Genomic DNA, 7300 nt, shown 5'->3' with positions numbered 1-7300 from the left:
CGACTCTGTCTCCATCACTGCAGTTGCTTTTTTGGCCCAAACATTGATCAGAAAATGGACTTTTATTATTCATGTGGTTATTTTTTAATCATACCTTAACTGTGAATGCACTGATTTAACAAAACAACATTCTCTGCAAGCTCGTGCGAAAAGCTAACGCTATGTCGTGGAATTGTGTATAGCTAGCCCACTGCTTGTAGCAAGTCATTTCTACACATTTTAGGGTTCCTGCACGTCATTCTACAGTGTTTACATGACACGAGAGATGGTTGACATGAGAGTCAGGGACTGGGGGGGTTATTGATCACAACTACAAATGCAAAAACATGTGTTCCACTGCACGACAAGTGACTTGACGTTTAAACATGAGAGCACACGTTTGTAAAGGGAGATTTCATCTTCTAAGACGTGTTGGAATCGGCTGTACATCTACAGTTTGACCTGAACCGTCATCACAGACTCTTCCCACAGAGGTGAGACTGACCCTGCAGACCCAGCAGGTTCACCTGTATGCCGCTAATAATCGCCCTCATTAAAATCTAATGTCTTATCACTGCGGGACCTTTGGGACGACTCTGAACTTTGCGGTTGCCCGAATTTCGGCCTGCGGGCCCCTCAGGAGCCTCAGACGGGGGGACAATGACGGCTAGAGGCCGAGCTTAATGACTCCTGGGATGTTTGCCAACAGAGCTGATCTCAGCTCTCCCACCGGTCGCTGTCTAATGACAGACGAGCGGCTGCAGGTGGACTGTTGCAGGCCTGTTTCTGGGCTTCTGGCTCGGTAATAAGCCCTGCTGGAGAGGTTGATAAGTTTATTTGTCTCATTACATTTCCTCTGGATTGACTCATTTTGTGTTTCTGGATAACAGACAGAAACGGCTTCATTTAGCTGCTTTCCTTCTCTGTTTGATGACGGACGGCATCAGTGGGACTTGAATGAGTTGGCAGTAATTAATGCATGGCTCCGCATGAAATCTTTAAATATGAATTAGCGCATTGAAAATATAATTCACTCTCATCTCGAGAAGCCACACTGATGAATAACCAACTTGATGGCAGATAATGTTTTGACTTCACACATAAATGTTCCCAAACTAATTATATTTTAATATACTAATTAACCTGTGAGCTCCAACCCATTTATTACAGTTTTTCATTAATAAATAAGTTTATTGTAATAAGCCTTTCAACAACACGGAAGTGCAGAATGATTTACATAAGACATTAGAGCTAGTGAATAACTTAAAACTAGAAATAAACTGGAGGAGCAAAAACAAGGACACAGGCAGCTACAATCCAGAACATGTTATAAAATCTATGGGTGGTGCCATAAACCTTGCTGTTAGGGTGAAGTATCTGCTAACGCTAACCTACCAAACCGAAAGTGTCAAGTTTTGCATTTGGTTTGAATTGTGTAGTTATGACAGCGCTCTTCTTCCTGCATTCAAATGTTCCTCCACATCTCCACCCATTGTTCATGTGAGGGGACACAGTTGCTGCATCCTGGGCTTAGCGTCGCCCAATTATGATTGGTTTAAAGAACACCTACAATAGCAACAAAGTCTGATCAGTGAGGAAGAAGCAGTTTAAACTGTAAAAAAGAGGAAAACTAAATAATAATACTAATAATGTATTTGTTTGCAAGTTTTCCATTTGAGATTACGTTGTTTTTTTGTGTTTTGTTTAATAAATTTGCGCATTTTATTCTCTCTCAAATTTTTATTTTTTGTTTAATTTTTCAAATAAGTTTTGTTTGGTTTTATTGACACTAATCCGACTCACTGAAGTCTTACTGGCTGCTTCACTTCAGGACAGAAAGCGTTGATGGTTAAAACTGAGATAAACACTGACTAGTTCTTTCTCATTGGGTACCAAACAAAAACTTAGCTTAGCGTTGTTAACCGTAAGTTCCTGGAACATTTCTGTTTTGTTACCTGGAATTAAGTCTTATGCGCTGACAGGCCTTTTAAATTTGTTTTGACGAGCTCCACAGTCCAAGTGTTTGAGTTGGAAAATCAAAATGAATCAAATTAAAATGGGTTTAAATTTTAATCATGCATTTTTTAAATTATTGTGCAAATGTGTAATAGTTTGAATTTAATTTTAAATTATTCAGAATTTAATTAGCTTCAGAGTTTGATTTTCAAAAGTGACATTCTCATTTTCATGTTTTGTGGTTGGACTGTACCATTTTCACTCGGGGGTGTGCCCAACCAACTGCAGACCCAGTTAAAATCACCAATAATTAATAATAATGGTGCTTATAAACAGTGTTCGCCACCAATATTAAGTTTTCAAATTTTATTGCTTTTCAACATTGATTTCTGGTTAATTTAGTTTTGTTTTCTGACAAGAATTTACCCAAAAAAGACTCTTTCATGTCAAAGTGAAGGCAGTTTTCTACAAACTAATGTCCAATAATTAAATATAAAGATATATGTGAACATAATTTACACAGGAAGATGTGGTGTTGTTTTGGCTGCATTAAATAAAGACAATCAGCCTTCAACTTCCTGAGCGACTGGGTTTATCTGCTATCAGCAAGAATAACACAAGATCACTTTATTGTCAAAGAAATTTCAATGCACTGCCTAAAATCAGAGCTCAGACATATACATTAGAGAAATATTTATTATATTCATTAGTTTGAAATATGTTCACATACTCAATTCCAGACAAAGGAAAGTTGGAAACACAACAGCACCTCCTGAAGATGTTGCACCTTTACTGGAATCAGGACGTGTTCTGTTGATCAGACATGTTTTGTAACAGTGTCAATAATTTTTCCCTTTTGTCTTCATTGATTTCTCATTTTTGGTTTTCAGACTGAGCAGAAACACAGGCAGCAGGAGGTGTTTTTTTTGTTTTTTTACCATCTGCTGGCTTTTACTCCTGCTCTGTCTGTCTCTTCTTACATACTGGAGCTCTGTTACCGTCTCCTGCTTCACTTCCTTCCTCTCAGACATCGTTCTATTTTCTGTTTCTGGCTCATTATTGCTTTTTGTTTAGGACTTGAGCCGAGACAATTTCAAATGCACCTGTCGCCATGGTGTTTTCCTTCCTGCTGGTTTCTCCTCAGCCACGCCTCTGTGGAAGACGCCACCATGTCGCTCTGTTGTTTCCGTCTTCTTTTTCAGTTTCGGTGTCATTTCTCGTTGCGTTGTAGTACGACGCCAGGCTTTCTTTGTTGTAAGTCGACAAAAACTAAAGCCCCTGTCAGAGATAAGAGGTCAACTTTCTTTGTCAACTCAGGCTTCAAACTCACATAGATGGAAGCGTTCAATGCGTCATGCGACTCTTCTTCTGCACAAAATGAAACCATTGCGTGCAGCTGCTTCAGTCAACATGGAGAACAATGAGGAATATTAAAATGTATGGCAGTAAAAAGTGCTGCTACTGCAAATGCTGGTAGAAAACTGTTAAACGTGTATTTATTTTACTGATCAATGCAGCCAGTTATTTCTAACTGACAGCTGCACATTCAAGCTGTTAAACTTTTTATATTTAAACATGATCTTGTGTTGAAGTGCATTTAGGTCTGACACTGTCCCATAATGCAGGATATCACTTTCATTTTTGGCCAAATCAAAGCAAAATTAATGTTACTGGTTTTTTATTCTCTGTAGTAAATAAAAGCAGAACAGACTAGTTTCTAATCTGTGTTTTACCAGCTGCAGCGTAAACAGATCAAACATAAAAACATATTTATGTGATTTCTGCATCACCAACTGAATGCACATCTGGTTCCCATGGCAACGAGATGCAGACAGTGTGCAATACTGTAACTGCACGGCTTCATTCAGCGATATTAGTAGCGTACAACTCAGTATGTTTACAGATAGAACACATTCCTTCAACTGAGAATCGCTCATCAGGAAACGATTTGATTAAAGGGAGACGCTTCTTCCAGCTGATTTAAATCGGAAAACCTAACCTGCTCCACGGCATCAGTTACCATGGAGATGCACCTTTGTGACACTGAAAACTCTGACTTCAGGGCTCAACATACCTGCTAACCCGCTAATCTGGCTTCATAGCGCAGCCCTCTGGTGCGTGGGTGCGTTTCTGAGCATGCAGATGTTATACAGATGTGCCAGCATCTCCCACCTCCCCTTTGTTTTCTTTGCGGTGAAGCTGTTGATGCAACTGTGAATTTTGCTAACACTGTTCACTGGATTCTTGTTGTTTTCACCGTGAGTTACTCTCCTGTACAGCGTTTTTGACGACGCCCTCCAGCTTCCACTGAATCAGCCTGAGTATCTGTTTTTATCAGAGATGCTTTTATCAGAGCAGCAGCAAAGTTCACTTCCTGCACTTCTCTTTAAAAGTTCGTTTCAGAAAGTGTACTCAAGCTCTTGCAGCAGCCCAAGTCACAGTTTGGCTTTATTAAGTTCATCCAGGTGAGTGTAAAATGTCTGATTTTGTGTGATAATGGCTAAAGTTAGATTTGCTTTTTTGAAGCGGTACTTTCGTTGTTCTTTGGCCTCTGAGTGGGAGAAGAAGTGCAGCGCTGGTTGGTGTCAATAGAGTGGCTTTAGTGCAGTTTGGCTCTGAAGTATTATAAGACAAGAGGTGTGATTTACACTTGTACTTTAAATACATCGCTGTAGGTTCGAGGTCCCACAGCGATTATTTCAGAGAAAGAATGTGATGTTTAACTGTCATTTCTCTGAAAGGTTCCTGCAACGGATCATGTTTTAATATGAATAACTTTATTTGTACAGCACCTTTCCAAACCAAAGTTACAAAGTGCTTTACAATAAAACAAGTATCGAATTAAACGAATAATGAAAGCAAAATTCAACAAATAGGATTAATATTAAATCAATATATCTACCTAGTACAGATAAAATGGGAACTACTGGAATTGGTGAACTGTAATTAATTCTAATTAACTGAGTCAGTGAGTGTCAGGCAGTCTTTTACATGGTATTGATAAGCTCTTTCTACTGCTCTTTTTCGACAGATGAGGACTGCGCTTTTAGTTGCAGACTCGATCAAACAAAGCTTGAGTGGTTTTCTTCAACCATGTTTCCCAAAACTTACATTCCTCTTTAACTAAACTGCACTCTCATGAACATTTTAAAAGACATGTATGTTCTCACCAACAGGTAGGACTTTGGCGTGGTGGAAAATGCTTCTAGTTTAAAGCCACAAACTACATGTGATGATGGAGGAACAGGACGGAACTAGGGTTTGAATCCCTTTTGGAGAACATTATTCTGAAGAGGTTTCGATCTCAATGGGTCTTTTATCTGGTTAAATAAAGGTACAATAAAAAAGATTTTCATTTTCCCTCATTTACTCTATATTTTCACTCACTGTTTGGCTACCCAGGTATAAAAATTCACTACGAGCGGCTCAGTTAAGTTTAAGCACCAAAGTTATCTAGTTAAGTTTAGAAAATATATGTATGTTTGAAGTTTCTTGTCCATTTTCTAGTTTACCAGGGTAATGAGCCCCACCCCATCTAATACTATATGACTGCTAAAAGGAGCAGAATCAGTCAGAAAATACTGTACGTTTACCTCAAAACATAAGTCAGCATACTGTTTGAGACTGAGCTGGTTTTCTTACAGAAGTCAGTGGACTTCACGCAGTAAACTTCCCGTCTCTTTCCCATAATTCTAGTTTTGTTGACAGTTCCTGCTTACTTGCATTTTTCAGCCAGTGGTTGGTAAAGTTTAGGTTTGGTTAGGTTGGGTTTAGAAGAAGATCATGATTTGCATGACGTCCTGTTGCAGAGTTTAGCTCGTGTTACAGAACTTTCCAGATGGAAACTTTACATGCGCTCATTCACAAGACTGCAGGAGTTCGCCTTCATTATCGAAGTCACTGTTTATCGGTGATCAGAATGGACGATAGCACGTCTTCTGAGCTCATTACAAGGCCCCTGCTGGCTCATATATATGCTAATGATGTGCAGTGATAATGGACGTTTCATGGACTGATAACGTCTGAATCAGGTGCAGCTTGTTGGGTTTTAATAACTGACCCGTCGGAGTGAAACGGGTTAAAGAAGGAACGGGACCTTTATCTCACAGCTGCATTATTCCTGCAGTTTGTCACCAACTTCTGTCTGGCTCCGGGGCTTATTGAAGTGTTTGCTGCTCTGGGCACCAAAGCGGAGCAGTACATGCTGTTTCCTTCCAAGATAATTTAATGTCATCCGCCTGCAGCAACTTGTTTAAGGTGCCATTTATTGGCTTGTGGTGGTTCTGCACCTGCTCTTTGGGTTGCTGAAACCAGCTCGGTTTTCTGCACCGTGTGGGGACATTTCTGTTCAAAAGCAACAAGGAAACGTGTGATTTGATTAAACAAGCAGCCCAACAATAGCATGTCTCAACCCTATTTCTATCTCAGACACAAAATTACTAACAAAAAGGTTTTATGTTTGGTTTGCTGAAGGCACAAATGACAAGTTATGTGAGCGGAACTCTGTCCAGACTGTCTAATGGTCAGGATGGAAAAAGATTTGAAGGATGGAGGAGAAATAAAAACAATATAATACAAAAACAAACAATTAAATGAATGATTTCTTGCATGCAAAAATACAAAAAGCTCAGTGTAGGCTTATTTAACGGTGATGAAATCTAAGAAAAATGCGCCTGATTGCAGAGAATGATGCAAAAAGGTGAAGTTTGTTTCCAAGTGATCGTCATCGTTTCCCATCTCTTCTCCCTTCAGGATACTTTATTTAATTGCTAGGTGAAGCTTTCAGCCTTAAAATATTAATTATTTCCAATTAAAGCACAAATTTATCACCAGTCTAATGAGTTAGAACATATGCCGGGGATTTTTTTTTATTTTTTTTTTATGACCACATAAATTGTGTCAGAGCAGCAGAGGACAGTGAGGTCTGTGAACTCCTGGATGGTGACGGAGGTAACCTGCCCCTGAGCATGTGCAGAGGAGAGTTCGTTATAATGATTACAAAGACTGTGTGAAGACTGTGTGTGGAGGACGAGGATGGATTTGCTTGGGGGAAGGACGGTGCGAAGCATTTTAAAGGTCGCAGCTGAGCTCTCGTCGTCGTCGACAGCGTTTCTAGGCTGAAAAGTGTTGTCGATCATCAAACTGAGGACATTTTATCTGGATCTTCAAAGCGCCGTCTGAGGGTTGAGATGAGATTTTTAAGATTTCAGATAAGGGTTGTGAGGATTTTTTTTTAAAGTGAAGGAATGTTTTTCTTACTATCAACGAATCCCATTAAAGACCCGACCGACAGTGTGTCAGCGCTGTTCGACCTCTCCACCCGTCCATGACACTCAGTTAACAGCCCGCCGGTCGAATTGGTTCA

This window comes from Stegastes partitus, unplaced genomic scaffold (genome assembly GCF_000690725.1).
Source record: "Stegastes partitus isolate 25-593 unplaced genomic scaffold, Stegastes_partitus-1.0.2 Scaffold606, whole genome shotgun sequence".
NCBI classification, from domain to species: domain Eukaryota; kingdom Metazoa; phylum Chordata; class Actinopteri; family Pomacentridae; genus Stegastes; species Stegastes partitus.
The sequence above is the reverse complement of the archived record's forward strand: the minus strand, read 5'-3'. Positions refer to the sequence as shown.